The sequence below is a fragment of the Mixophyes fleayi genome, chromosome 3, assembly GCF_038048845.1.
Source record: "Mixophyes fleayi isolate aMixFle1 chromosome 3, aMixFle1.hap1, whole genome shotgun sequence".
NCBI classification, from domain to species: domain Eukaryota; kingdom Metazoa; phylum Chordata; class Amphibia; order Anura; family Limnodynastidae; genus Mixophyes; species Mixophyes fleayi.
The window spans coordinates 250,888,456-250,903,560 of NC_134404.1; the positions used below are offsets into that span (position 1 = coordinate 250,888,456).

At 38.7% G+C, this 15,105-nt stretch overlaps 1 protein-coding gene across 1 annotated transcript in view; it reads right to left on the bottom strand.

Annotated features, from left to right (window-relative positions):
* SCAF8 (SR-related CTD associated factor 8) overlaps positions 1–15,105 on the bottom strand; it is a 287,720-nt gene that overhangs the window by 25,759 nt on the left and 246,856 nt on the right. The window contains exon 22 of the transcript XR_012689726.1: positions 8,772–8,862. The gene's annotated coding sequence lies outside the window, so the exon portion shown is untranslated. The remainder of the gene's footprint in view (positions 1–8,771; positions 8,863–15,105) is intronic.

The following is a 15,105-nucleotide window of genomic DNA, read 5'->3' on the forward strand; positions in this document are numbered from 1 at the left end:
GTAGACCAGTAGCTCCCAGAGTGTATCTTCCAGACCCAGCGGAGGTAGCACATGGTCTGGCTCAGCTGGGTACAGAAGGTATGTGCAAGCTGGTAAGAGTATATTGGGGTGCACCAGACATTTCTTCTTAAGCTAGTAGGATGTCAACGTCCTGTCTTGATTGAGAGAATGTTAGGAAAATGATACCAATAGAGCCATCCCATATCCCTCCTGCAGATGGGTTTTTCTCCAGGTAAAACAAATACATGTCATCCAATTACCACCATGCAGGATCCTCAGGTATACACTAGTGTATCAATGAAATATGTCTGGGTAAAGGTGTATAGAAATGTGTCTAATGTATTACTATTTCATACTCAAAGCTTTTGTTATTCAAGGTGATAGCCCTAGAGTTATAATAGGTGATAGGGGTATTCATGTTATTGATAATAAATGTATGAGTAGTGGTAACAAAATACATACTTTTTGATTAGCCACAAACCAGTGTGAACATAAAGTGACGGTACTAGTTAGAACAAATTGAATAGAATGAGAGTTGGAACTTGATTGAAGTGGCTGATATCTTTGGTCACTAGTCCTTTCCGCTATCAAAATCACTCCTAGGCAGCCTCTTAACCTGTTGACTTTTGAAATGTTCTTGACCCCACTTGGGATAAGTTCGTAACTGAGAGACTAGTTTAGACCTTGAGAGGGAAGGTAAACAGTGACACAGCAACCGAGAACGTTCAAAACACTGTTTCCTGAAAAGTTACACTAACTGTCAGAATGTTGGACCGAGAGAGTAAGTTGTGGAACAGTAATTTCCTAGGCTAAGGTTATTTGACACACAGGTACCAGGTGTAGGCTACCAGCATCACGACTTCAAGGGTAGCAGAGACACACTGGTGCCCATTATACCCACTGCAGAGGGGCCCACACTCAGAGAAGGGTCCAAGTGCACTCATGAATCTGTTCTGGGAGGCCTCGAATGCAGTTAGTAGCACCTGAGCCAAAGGCTAAGACAGTTGTCCAGCATGAAGTTGTAGTTTTTCCTGTTTTGTGTTTCTCTCATCACATCCTCTTTTCAGGACGATCAATTCTTTTGATTATTGACAGGTGACAGAGGGGCTGGTTCAGGTAATGATATTGGGGATGAAGGAGAAGTTAGTAGCACAATCGGTCCAGCGAATTATTCTATTCAATTCAGGGGTAAAGGAAAATTTGGAAACCTTGGAGCTTGGAGAAAGTGTGAGGGGCTATTGTCTGAGTAGCATTACGTCCGTAAGTACGTTGACCCCATAGTTGAAGAGAGGTACACCCAGCGATGCCAGTCCAGTAATATTCGGACATGAGCAGTCATCCTTGAGAATGATTATCATTCTTGGGTGGGTAAGGTTTTAGACCAAACAAAGTGCTGGGCGTGCTCTCACGTGCCTCAGTGATTATATCAAGTAGGACTAGTTCTCTTTTCACTAAATATTCTTGAGGTACCTGAATTATGGGTGGGAGGTCACTAGGGGAAAAGTACGACACCTAGGTCCCTTAATCTGTAGTCTCCCAATGTTTGGCAAGCCAATCGCTATTTCACGTACATAGAAACCTGAGTATTGGGAGACTGGGAAGAACGAGCAGACAATAGCCCGCCCACAAGTGTTGATGAAAAGAACTGATGACATTATTAGAATTGTGTATATTAACGCAAGCTGAAGGAGATTGTATATGACATTATTGATAGACATAGGATGATGTTATTGATGAACTTGAAGTGTTTAAATGTATTCTGAGCTTAAAAACATGCGTTGGACGGAGAAACCTGTTAAACTTGAAGAACTGTAGTAGAGTATTCTGTATAACTGATACATGTTCTATTGTACTCTGTACCCTTCCAAATAATGTATTACATGTTTTATTGCACCCTTGAAGGGCATACAAAAGGTCATCTCCAAGCTCCAGAGGTATACGGTCTATAGTAAAAGAAGAAATCGTTTTGAGGATTAAGACTCTCTCTTATGATAACTTGTTTAGATCTACAGACAGCATGGTCATACACCAAGGGGGACTTGCATTACATAGCAATGAAACGTGGTACTGAGATCCTGCATATAAAATCTTTAAGGTGATAGTTTATTATACTATCAAAGGGTGGAACTGTCGAAGTCGTATAATTGGATGAACGAAAGTATATTGGTTAATATTGTTTTGTTGTGGGATTGCACTCAGTATACACGTGGCATACTGCGATCGCACGGTAAAATACGCACACACTCGCACTACAACACTTACTTATTTATATATTTCATATATAAATGATTCCAATCCACAGTGATTTATGAGCAGATAGTATTTAGTTTATTAATAGTTTATATATTATGATTATATGTACACTTTAGTGTTATTTAAGGTTCAGGTTATAGGAAATGTGTCATGTCTGATATCATTTTATTCATTTTATTCCCCTATTCATCAGCAGTTTTCCGGTTCTTTCACAGTAGATCGCATATTGCATACTCTGACTATTTATACCCTAACATCAATAACTAGAGTGATATCAAACTGTAAAATGCTAATGGACTAGTTGTAACTGGTTTCTGAGTGGGAGAATCATCTGGAATGTTGACCTCAGCCTTTGAGGGGGTTGTTTGAACTAGCCTATGACCTGTTTACCCTGGACCCACCTGAAGCCACGTCATCTACATTGTTCTCTCTGTAACACTGAATGTATATAATCATAGTTGCGCTCCCACTAGCTTCAGTCATTCTATGACCACAGTATTCAAAAGTGAACCATTGTCCACTGGTACCCGTGGGAGTGCAGTGAAGCGCATTGCGAACGCAGCAGTATGTATGTATCTTTTGGTATTGGCTGTACTGTACTGTATTATAATTATGTGTTGAATTGTTAAACTTTGCATCTGCTAAAATAAATTACTTTGTGCTTCGTACACACAATACAATCGCCTATGCAATGCTTATTTGAAAACAATAGAATTACTTTAATAGCCCTATTCTGGTTATCCAAATCTTCATTGATTCAGGAAATCTGTAGTAGGGCGACTCGGACGTAGACTGGCGCACTATAAATAGCAGGAGTTTATTTAAACATTTTCATTATCATCTTAAATGGTGTTACTGAGACCTGCTTTGTTCATTGATTACCAAGCACCTACGTGCTTTCTGGTGTGCATAACTTTGTTTTACTAAACGAACACTAATAAAGCTTACTTACAGTATGTGTTTTTTTTTTCCAGAGCTATTTAATACAAAAGCACTACGGTTGTGTGATTTCCCAATGATTCCTCAAATTTCTATTTGTAATAGCCAACAGATGTCACTGTTTCAACTATTGTATATGGAGGTATGAATTCATCCTCTAAATACCCTCGTTATGCAGTAGTGGCAACAGTGACTCTTAAAGGCTTAAAGCCAGCACTGGATTGGAACATGATGCAGTATTTACAGTATTAGTGGCTACATATGTATATATATATATATATATATATATATATATATATATATGGGATGCAGCCTTAATGACAATAATGCACACCATAAGGTCGGTTGCCAGTTAAAAGATTCAGAATATGGACATGCTCGTTAGGTCGCAGGAGTTAAAATGTAGACATAAAGCATTTGATTTAAACCAGTAATACTTGCGGAAATACAGTAAAAAAGAATGTGTGCCCCGTAAGCAGCTTAGCCAACCGTCGTGCTGCCAGCTTAGAGTGGCCCAAGCAAAATCAGGGGAACAAAAAGCTTAGTATTAATTTTACTATTACCAGCACTAGGCTTTGCTAGCTAGGACTGGTGGCACTACAGCAGGGAAACTCCTGATGTGACAGGTTTGGACCATACCGCGAAGATATGATCTCCCACCGGACCGGCAGTCCGCAGGGATTACATTGACTGCTGTCACTCCATGACCAGTTCTTAAATTGCGCTGGGTGGATAGGGGGACATATGGGGGTGTAAGAAGGAGGGGACAGGATGTGAGGGACAACTGGAAGCCCTGACACATAACAAAAGCATGGAAGAGGTTAATTTCAGGAGGGACTGTGTGTTATCCAAGATAAGTATTTACCCACTGTCTTCGACAGGACTGGCCCAGACATTGTGGCAGGGACACAGCAAGGGAGCCACTGTGAATGGTGAGCTCATTTCCACTCCCCCTCCAACCCCCTAGCCCGGCACCCACTAATGTTTAAGAAGAAGAGACTCAAGGGGGGGTTGGGGTGAAACACAGTGGGATTTTGAATGGATATAAGGAGCCAGTCCAGGGGGGGAGGGGGTATTTATTCTGAGGATTGATTCCTGGAAGGTGTGGGGCTGACTGGAGTTGAGTTTCTGTTATCTACCAGCAGAACTGTTGCTTCATCTTGGGACATGTTATTACCTCACTTCATCTGGAAAAACTCGCCAGGTTCTGAATAAATTGCTGCACCAATAGGATTAGGGAGACTGATACCCAGAGCCCCACCGCGCTGGTGAAGAGTTGGCCAAGTGGTGGGGAACTGCAAGATACCAAGACTCCCTGGACCTTCTGTTGCCAGATTCTTTTGCCTGTGGAACTTTTGCGTGGCTTAGGTGGGTGGAGACCCTTGCTGGGGCTCCTATTGACACTGATGATCCACTGACCTATCGTTTAAAGTTTGTATTTTTATATTATGTTGTTTTTCCTGTAAGAAAAGTAAACATAGAGTTGTATCTTTCATTATCCTCCATGTCTGTTTGATTGCTGAACCAAAGTGGGCAAAAGTAACCTACTGAACTGTGGTTGTAAAAACCTGGTATTCTCACATCTGCCAGAATACCAAACCAGCCCCAGGCTGATCAGCCAGGCAGGATTGCCTAGGGAATTTGCCCCCCCTCCTTCCCCCAAGGTGTACCACTAGGGCTCTTCCCACACCCCTTGGCAGTGGATGTTGGCTAATAAGAAAGATGTTATAGCCCATGGTGTACTACAGGTCTCAGCATGGTTAGGCACCATTAAGTGTTGGGCATGCTGGTGCTTGTAGTAATACAATTACCAACATACCCATGGTTATTATCATTATCATTTATTTATTTATATATATAGCACCATTAATTCCGCAGCGCTGTACAGAGAACTCACTCACATCAGTCCCTGCCCCAGTGGAGCTTACAGTCTAAATTTCTAACTACTAGTATGTTTTTGGGGTGTGGGAGGAAACCAGAGTACCCGGAGTAAACCCACGCAACATGGGGAGAATATACAAACTCCACACAGATAAGTAAATGCCATTCAATGGGATAGCACATAGCACTTGTAGTCTGGGGAAGATGTGACCCTACCGGATTGACCTGAAATGACAGCAGAGAAGTCTGCATGAGTATCCCTGCATTTCAGAAGCCTCTGCACAAATCTGCTTATTCTACCCTTTTGGGAGTCTTGAAGGTCTCTATAATATTCTGGGGGAGTAGGCAAGAATGGTTTTAAATATGCAAAATAATACTTAAATAAGCCAAAACCTTTAGGAACAAAGTGCAATGAACCAATTGAACAAAAAGTAAACTCTTTGACCACAAACACAAAAAATATATTTGTAGAAAATAGGTAAAGAATTTGAAGATAAGAACACTCTGTCAACTGTTCAGCAGAGGGTGGATTTAAAATATTGTGGAGTTGTGTGGAAGTGATTGGTACAGGAAATATTGTCTAGATGGAAGAAAGAATGGATTTAATGGAATGTAAAAAAATTGATCAACAATTGCTTGAAGCTAATGTTCCAGAATCAGTGAAGAAATTGAAGCCGAAAAAAATATCTTTTAGCAAACCAGCGATCCAAAACATAACTCAAAATGAACCATGAAGTAACAAAAGATAAAGTTTTTATAAATGATTTTCACAGTTCCCAGATTCAAATATTATTTCAAATTTGTGGGGAGATCCCTAAAGTGCAGTGCATGCGAGAAATGCTCTGTAAGGAATAGTTGGAAAATTTTCTAAAGCAGTAGAAAGACAAGTTATGAAGGTTATAAAGAAAGATTGGAAGCTGTGAGGGCTTACCTTATGTATTATTTTTCTAATCAGTTTAATTTAGCAACCAAAAAGTAATTGTGCATTAAAAAAATCCAGAAATTACAAATTAAGTTAAGATATTCAGTGAACTTTGCAATTTAAACCTATTTTTTGAAGCATATTATATTCAAAACTTCAGGACACATTTAAAGATAGTTCTAGACATTGAATACTGTACATGTCAATAGAGATCATCAATACAATCATCATCATCATAATATATCATCAGACACCTTACCGAATATATGGATTTCCCTAAATGGGCAAATATGTGGAATTGTTCAGATTCATTTTATATTTATGTCTTAGGACATGCCAGATCCTTTGTGTTGTCATTAATAGAAGGTTGTCAAGTTGATATGAGGGGACTTCTTGGTTGTATAAATGAAGAAAGGCTTTGGGAAGTGTTTGCATAATTGCTTTGATCATGAAGCCAATCTCTCAAATATCTTAAGTTGAGTCACCTGACTGTATATGGCTACATTTGGAATATTTATGCCAGTATTAGATTTATATTGCTGAACTTTGAGTAGACGCATATGGGGTATTTTTTTTAAAATATGTTTTTACCAAAAACACAGTTGATGGCTTGGACATGGTTGGCTGCGTTGATAGTGGTTATTCTAATATCATGCCACTTAATTCCTTTTAGTATACATCAAGGATAGCTATCTCACTGTGAATATTTTTCATTTTCAGCAACAGTGTTATTGCATATTCACCTTCCTTGTGTTGGGGATTGTCAATTATATGTGATCACTGTTTCCACATTGCCTTTGCGCAACAATAAAGAAATACTTTTAAGATATTCAGATTGCACTTTGTTTCTTATATTGTTCCTATGATTTAAGTCATATTATAATTTTCAGGCACAATGAAATGATATCCTATATAGGAATTGATAATTAAATTGATTGAGTAGAAAATGTATTTTATTTCATAGATCATGTTCTTCTACCACTTGTGGATGTTAATAACTCATCTACTTGAGGGATTTGGAGGGAGATGTAATATTACCCCCTTATATTTTCATTTTCGCCTTATATATGTGATGTTGGTCATATCAGTGTGGAGAGTGTGTTGTTATTAAATAGTAAGAGATTAATGTTACAATGTATTTGGAGGGTGTTTTATTATAATAATCACAGTCATGGAAAAGCAAAATGTTGGTAACAAGAATTTACAAAGATAAATATATAATGTGAATAAAAGAATATAAAGGTCACTTAGGAATTGCAAAAATCTGGATTTTTAGGGAACACGTTTTGTGCTGGTTTGAAACAGGTGTCCAGCTCCATCTTTCTTTTTTGAAGTGCACCAGTGCTTTGCATGACCTTTTATGGGATTGAAGTGCACCATTAAGCATGATGGCAAAAGCAAAACCATCAACTCTTGGAGGGTCCACATCTTTGGATCAGCCCAATCTTTTGATGGCAAAAACTGGGCGGATTGGGGAATTTCTAACCAAATGCAGAATGGGCACAATCTGACAGTTAATGATGAACGAGACATTTACAAGGGTTGCTCCAAAGGAGGAATGTCGGTGTGTGCGTATATTTGGACAACGCTGATAAGTAGGCGCAATAGCACACAACCAAATGTGTTATACAATTTTTGCACTTTCGGATGTTAGATGTTTATGAACTGAGCCCTCAATGCATCACCTATTATATTCTGCCACCTGAGTGGTAGTACTCGTCTCCTCATAACTGAAATGGCCCTGCCTATAGAACTTTTAAAGAAGGAAAAAATGGTTTTGCTTATTTTATGATGTTTTTTCCACTTTCCCATTAATAGATCCCAAATAATGAATTGGGTTTATGGGATTTAAAAATTCAAAAAAGCTCTCTACTTCATCCATCTCATATTATAATATTATTTTGTTTTAAGCTATATAGAACCCATATGTAAGAACTCAGACAAAAATATTCAATATATTATACATGTTGGATGTATGAACTCCATCAGTTGGACATAAGCAATACATCACTACTCTGTATAGGTGGAGAGCCATGCTCTTTTCCTGTCTAACTCTCAGGACTCATTCTGACGTATACGCTGATAAAATGTTTAAAAATGCTTAAAAACAAATACACTATTTAGACATTCTTATTAATAGTATATGTACTATTCATCAATTTAAATACATTATACTGCTTGTCATGACACTGTATTTGTCACATTCTTCCTTGTAATAACTAACACAATTACAAAACTGGACAGGTCACTATCTCCCACAAGATCACAGTAATCATCAGCATCATGATCTTCTGAAATATTCGACACTGTGCTTCTGTGAACACACTGATGTTCTCATTGGCTAACAGTTATTTTGACCCCACCCACTTCAAAACTGAGCACATACAGAAGAGTAGGGTATGAAGAAAGAAATGTGCTTAGACCAGTGGTTCCCAAACTGTGTGCCTAGGTTCCCTGGGGTGTCTTGGCGATCTCACAGGGGTGCCTCGGCCAGGGCTAGTTGTAAGCAAGGTGGGGGGCAACTTGGTAATTATTTTGGCTTAGGGGTGCCTTGAAAAAAATATGGATACCCTAAGGGTACCTAGAACTGAAAAAGTTTGGGATCCACTGACTTAGACTAAAAGTCAACTGTCCTTGAAGAACATAAGAACAAATGCACAAGTAAGCTCATTTCTATTTACTGATATTTTGTTTGTAACTACAAAGCTTCACCTGTATTCAAATTTATCACGTGAACTATATAAGTTATCTTATCAATAAAATCCTCCAGACTTACAAAATCCATGTGATCATGTTTTATCTCATTCACGTTGATACTGGTCCTTATTCCGTTATTTCCCTTCTCAGTTCCAAGAAACAGTCACTGCCTAATATGAAAAAAACAAAACAAAACACATTCCATTTTAACAATGCATCATGTATGTGTATTCACAGGATGAAATATATCAGAATACATATTTACAAGGCAACTAACATACTTCAATGGATTCAAAGTGATTGCAAGTACTACATTATTTAAATTACTACGTTATTTAAATTGCAGCAGGTATAAATATTTGTCAAGGGGAGTATTGTAGAAGATCATATGCAGCAAAGGGAGAGTACAGAGGGCTTTATGCTATATGTCTTCCCCACTGACAGCTTGTCACATGTGTTCCCCCACCATTACTCCCTCGTCACTTATAGGTGGGAAGGCCCATGGACAATCCCACTAAATTCATAAGGGTTACTTCTATAAAGTATAAAAATAAGGTGGGGGTGAAAACTTATGTAAACAATTATTATATTTTTTTAGTTTTAATAATTAATACAGAGCTTTAGAGTAGTTTTCATTTATTTGATATTACAGAGTATTTTGTGTAAGAAGTGGTAAGAGTTCCCAAAACAATACAATTTGATTCCTTATGGCATCACACAATGTACACAGCACCCTACAAGCAAATCGAGTATAACAGCGAGTTCAGATGTTTGAATACAATATGAAAAACTTCACTGCCCTACAGTCTCATAAGATAGGTGAAGACATACACAGTCAGATGGGTACGTAAATGTGCTGATGAATTATTAAGGTACAAGAAGTGCTGTTATTGTGATTTGCAACAATACTAGTGATTTACAAGGTAAGATTCCAATTTATCTTTGAAGGTATTTGGTGAAAAAGCTTAACAGAGGTATAGAGTGGTCCAAGTAAATGGTTAAATGGACCGTTACCTAAGTGTGCCAATGGCAGCATGCAGCCCTTCTGTTTTTCCCATGTTGCTAGAGGTATGCAAGTTGCACAGGGAGTATCAACAGAAATTATATATTTATTAATGTTCCTCCCTTCACATGCTGAATGGCAGAGGATTTTGGAAGGGGGTAATGAAAGATTTTAATAGAGTTTCCCACACACAACTCAATGTCCATGTCACATTGCATGACATTAAGTACCCACTGACAGCTTCTTATTTGCTAATGGCATTAACTCATTAGAACCAGCAGCTAAATTATCATGCCTAATGCCACGGGACAGCTCTAGTATTGGTGAGGCCACAGTCTGGATAGGGAATAGAAGATAGGGCAGAAGTGATGGGATGAATAATAATGTCTATATTATATTATTACTAGTGTACTTTTAGTTCACACTCTTACTACTGCTGGTATTTTATTGGGTACTATTATATGTGACATATTACAATGCATTTCTACCACTGCAGACATATTACTGATGTATTACTTTTGTTGCTAACATATTACTGACCATTACTTCTACTGTTGATATTTTGTTTGCCATTATTACTGCTGGTGTCTTTTTAATGGGTATTACTCTTAGTGTTGGCACTTTACTGGAAGTTATTATATTTGGCTTATTACTGGGCATCACTACTATTGCTAACATGTTTTTGTCCATTACTTAATTATTAATGGGCATTATAGTTACTGTTGGCATCATTACTACTGGTTGTTTATTGCTGAGCATTACTGTTAGTGCTGGCCATCATTGCTTCTTCTGACTTATGGTGTTACTACTACTGGTCTTTTGATATGTTTTTAGATACAGTAATACCTGGAAAAGAGCACAGAGGTACCTCAGGCAATGCTCCATTGGAACTTCACTCAGAACTACATTCCCCCCACTGTGTGATATATGGACACTATATAACTAAAAGTTAACAATAATATAAAATATGTAATGTGTGTAAGAAGCATTGCTTTAACAGCAAGGCGAAGGACTTTGTATGTATCACAGTGAATCACTTTTACCTTTTGCAGTCTGGCTGGGCCGACTGCAAATGTAGACTTAACCTCATGTGTAAAACTCCCATTGTCCAAAAGATTGTAAGCTTGCGAGCTGGACCTTCTCACCTCTTTGTCTGTTTTACCCAGTTTGTTTATTAGTTTACTATGTTTGTCCCCAATTGTAAAGTGCTACGGAATATGTTGGCGCTATATAAATAAATGATGATGAATGATTAAAAATAATAAATAATAATTTAGTATGCAGTCTGGGTTATATAACCGTGACCATGCCAGCATATTTATTGGGCAACTGCCTCAATCTAAAAGAAAATAAATATTTGTGTAAATGAAAACAGATATTAGGCACCTAGCCTTCAAGATTAGTATGTTGTGTTCTTAAAATCCATTCGTCCATGCATATTCATTCATATTAAAGAATGCCTAGTACTAGTATGAGTCACTTTGTAAAAAAATGAAAATGTTAATAAATGGAGATAGAAAAAAAGATATATTCAACAGCATGTGATAATAAAGTTCATAACATAATATGTCGAGAGCAACTGGAGAATGTTATGGCACATTTGTAATATGCATGTGGGAGGAAAGGATATGTATGATACAATGCTCTGTTAATGTAAAGGATAACAGTATAGAAAAAAGAGCCCAAATGTTAAATGTGTGGGAGGCAAGATTCTTTAGAAAAGCAACAATAGATGAATTGCAAACAATAAATGGAAACAAGAGAGCTAGAGTTCAATGATAAGCTTGCCAACATATCAGTAAACTGCTGGTAGTAATAGATAAATTACCTACTAAAGAGAATGGAACCTTGACACCAGCTACTCTCAAATATAGTAACCTCCATTTCTGGAAAAGAATCACACTAATGTCCATCTATTATGTTTGTGTCCTATTATTAACATTTGCATACTTCCCAACATGCAGGTCCCCCGGCAGTGGGACAAGTGGCATGGCCATATAACAATGGAGGCGTGGGAACATCCCCATCATGATGTGGCCATGCCCCCATCATGGCGTGGCCACAGTAGTTTTGTCAAGCAAAAGGAAAAGTCAATAAAGTATTGGTTGTATAGTAGAGGTATTAGCAGTAGGGATGTGCACCGGCGACTTTTGAGGTCTCGTGTTTTGTGTTTTGGATCCGGATTTTCTCGATGTTTTGGGTTCGGATTTGTTTCGCAAAACACCTGCCGAAAGGTTTTGGTTTGGATTTAAGGTTTTGGATTCGGATTTTTTTTTTGAAAAAAGCATAAAAAGTTAAAAAAAATCAAGTTTTTGGGCTTATTTTCACTCCTACGCTATTATTGACCTCAATAACATTCAATAACAAGCATTTCCACTAATTTACCGTGTATTCTGAACACCTCACAATATAGTTATTAGTCCAAAACGCTGCAACGAGGTATCTTTCTGGACTGCGTAGTGGAGTGGTCCCCACAATATAATAAGAAAACCATCAACTGGTCTTAATTGCACCAAAACATGTACCTGGACTGCGTAGAGGAGTGGGTCACCACAATATAAATTAAAAACCCTGAACTTGTATGATTGGCACCAATAATGTACCTGGACTGCGTAGAGGAGTGGTCCCCACAATATAATAAGAAAACCATCAACTGGTCTTAATCGCAAACATGTACCTGGACTGCGTAGAGGAGTGGGTCACCACAATATAAATTAAAAACCCTGAACTTGTATGATTCGCACCAATAATGTACCTGGACTGCGTAGAGGAGTGGGTCACCACAATATATATAATAAGAAAACCATCAACTGGTATGAATTGCACCGAATAATGTACCTGGACTGCGTAGAGGAGTGGGTCACCACAATATAAATTAAAAACCCTGAACTTGTATGATTCGCACCAATAATGTACCTGGACTGCGTAGAGGAGTGGGTCACCACAATATATATAATAAGAAAACCATCAACTGGTATGAATCGCACTGAATAATGTACCTGGACTGCGTAGAGGAGTGGGTCACCACAATATAAATTAAAAACCCTGAACTTGTATGATTCGCACCAATAATGTACCTGGACTGCGTAGAGGAGTGGGTCACCACAATATTATTAAAAAACCCTACACGGGTCTGAATTCCACCCAAAAAGTTTATGGACTGCGTAGTGTAGTGTTCCCCACAATATTATTTAAAAATTTTGCAGCAACAGTCAACGTTGTTTAATATCTGATACACCTCTATCTGGACTGCATAGTGGAGTGGCCCCGGTACCCAATTTGGTACCGGGGCCACAATACCTCCTCCAACCATGGTACAGACCATTCGTCATTGAGATCCCATCAAGTATGTTAAAGACAGACAGGGTCGAAGTGTTATTGGTTGACTTTGTAAACCAAAAAACTGTCCCTGTTGCACATAGTCGTGCAATGAAGACTGACTTTTTCATTTAAAGGCACCATCTTTCAAGTGTAGTGTTTGTAAGTCATATTATACTTTTGGTAAAATTTGTTTATTTTGTTCCTCTTTATGGTAACTACTAATAGAATTAAAGTATAAATAGATGCGGCAGTTCCTCTTTATGGCAATTAGTAATAGAATTAAAGTATTAAATAGAATTAAAGTATTAAATAGAGTGGTATAGAGTGGTAGTGTGGTATAGAGTGGTCCCCACAATATAATAATAAAACCCTCAACTGGTCTAAATTCCACCAAACAAGTATCTGGACTGCGTAGTGGGGTGGCCCCGGTACCCAATTTGATACCGGGGCCACAATAAAATAAATACACCCTCAACTGGTCTGAATTCCACCAAACAAGTATCTGGACTGCGTAGTGGGGTGGCCCCGATACCCAATTTGATACCGGGGCCACAATACCTCCTCCAAGTTCCAAGTGTAGTGTTTATAACATCTTAAAACTACACTAATTCTAGCACGTCAAAACCTCTTGTTTTAAATAATGACAGGGCATTTAACTTTTGATTTAATTTATTGAATTTGTTGGCATTTTCTTTTACTTTTTGAACATGGCAAACGACTGTTGAATGGTCACATAATACCCAAAAAATAGTTGCAAGATGGAATTGTCCTTGGGCCCTCCCACCCACCCTTATGTTGTTGAAATAGGACATGCACACTTTAACAAACCAATCATTTCAGCGACAGGGCCTACCAAACAACTGTGGCTGAAATGATTGGTTTGTTTGGGCCCCCACACCAATAAAACAATTCATCTCTCCCTGTACAAACTAAACAGGCTCTACTGAGGAAAGATGTCGTCCTCATCCTCAACCTCTGATTCCTCTCCCCCTACAGTGTGTACTTCCTCCTCCTCACACATTATCAATTCGTCCCCGCTGGACTCCACAACCACAGGTCCCTCTGTACTGTCTGGAGGGCAGTGCTGTACTTCATTGAGGAATTGATTATTCATTTTTATAAGCATCATTTTTTCAACGTTGTGAGGAAGCAACCTCCTTCGCCACTCACTGACCAGGTTCCCCGCTGCACTAAAAACTCTTTCCGAGTACACACTGGAGGGGGGACAACTCAGTTAAAACATAGAGTCAGTTTGTACAGGGGCTTCCAAACTGCCTTTTGGAGTTCTACCACATCACTACCTCTAGTTAATTTAGATTGCAAGGCTTGTAAATATAAATACTTTGAAGATAAAAAAAGCAGGCTGCACAGACTGTGGAGCCAGAAAGTGAAATTAAATGGACCACGTTACTTTGGTGGCTATCTATGCCCCCCCCCCCTCCCCCCTGCCCTACAATTGTAGTTGAATATAAATAAAGCAGCCTGCATAGACTGTAGAACTAGAAATTCAAATATACAAAGAAATGGACAAAGGCAGTTTGGTATCTGTCTGCATCAGATCCCCTCTCCACTAGGAGTAAATCAGAAAACTTTTCAGCCGTTATATAATCTAGAATATAAATAGAAATTGAGAAATGCAATTTGGTATCTGTCTGCATCATAATCATCAACATCCTCCTCAGCGCCAGCTACATCAATATCCTCCTCCCGGTGTACAACATTCACACCTTCATTAGCCAAATCTGTAACTGGACTGTGGGTGATCCTTCCAGCATATGCAGAGGGCGTGCTGCAAATGCTGGATGGAGTCACCTCTTCCCGTACAGTGATGGGAAGGTCAGGGTTCACAACCAACAACACCCTTGGACTCGCCTTGGGGATTTGTGATGTCATCTGTTTAGAAGGCAGAGTTCTTTGCTGTTTTGTTGTTGTTGCTGACAGCATAACTCTCTTAAATTTTTTGTAGGGGAGGGAAGAAGGAGGGCTTAGATCCTTGAGTGAAGCTGGACCACTAGTCAAGAACACGGGCCAGGACCTAAGCCGTTCCTTGCCACTACGTGTCGTAAATGGCATATTGCCAACTTTACGT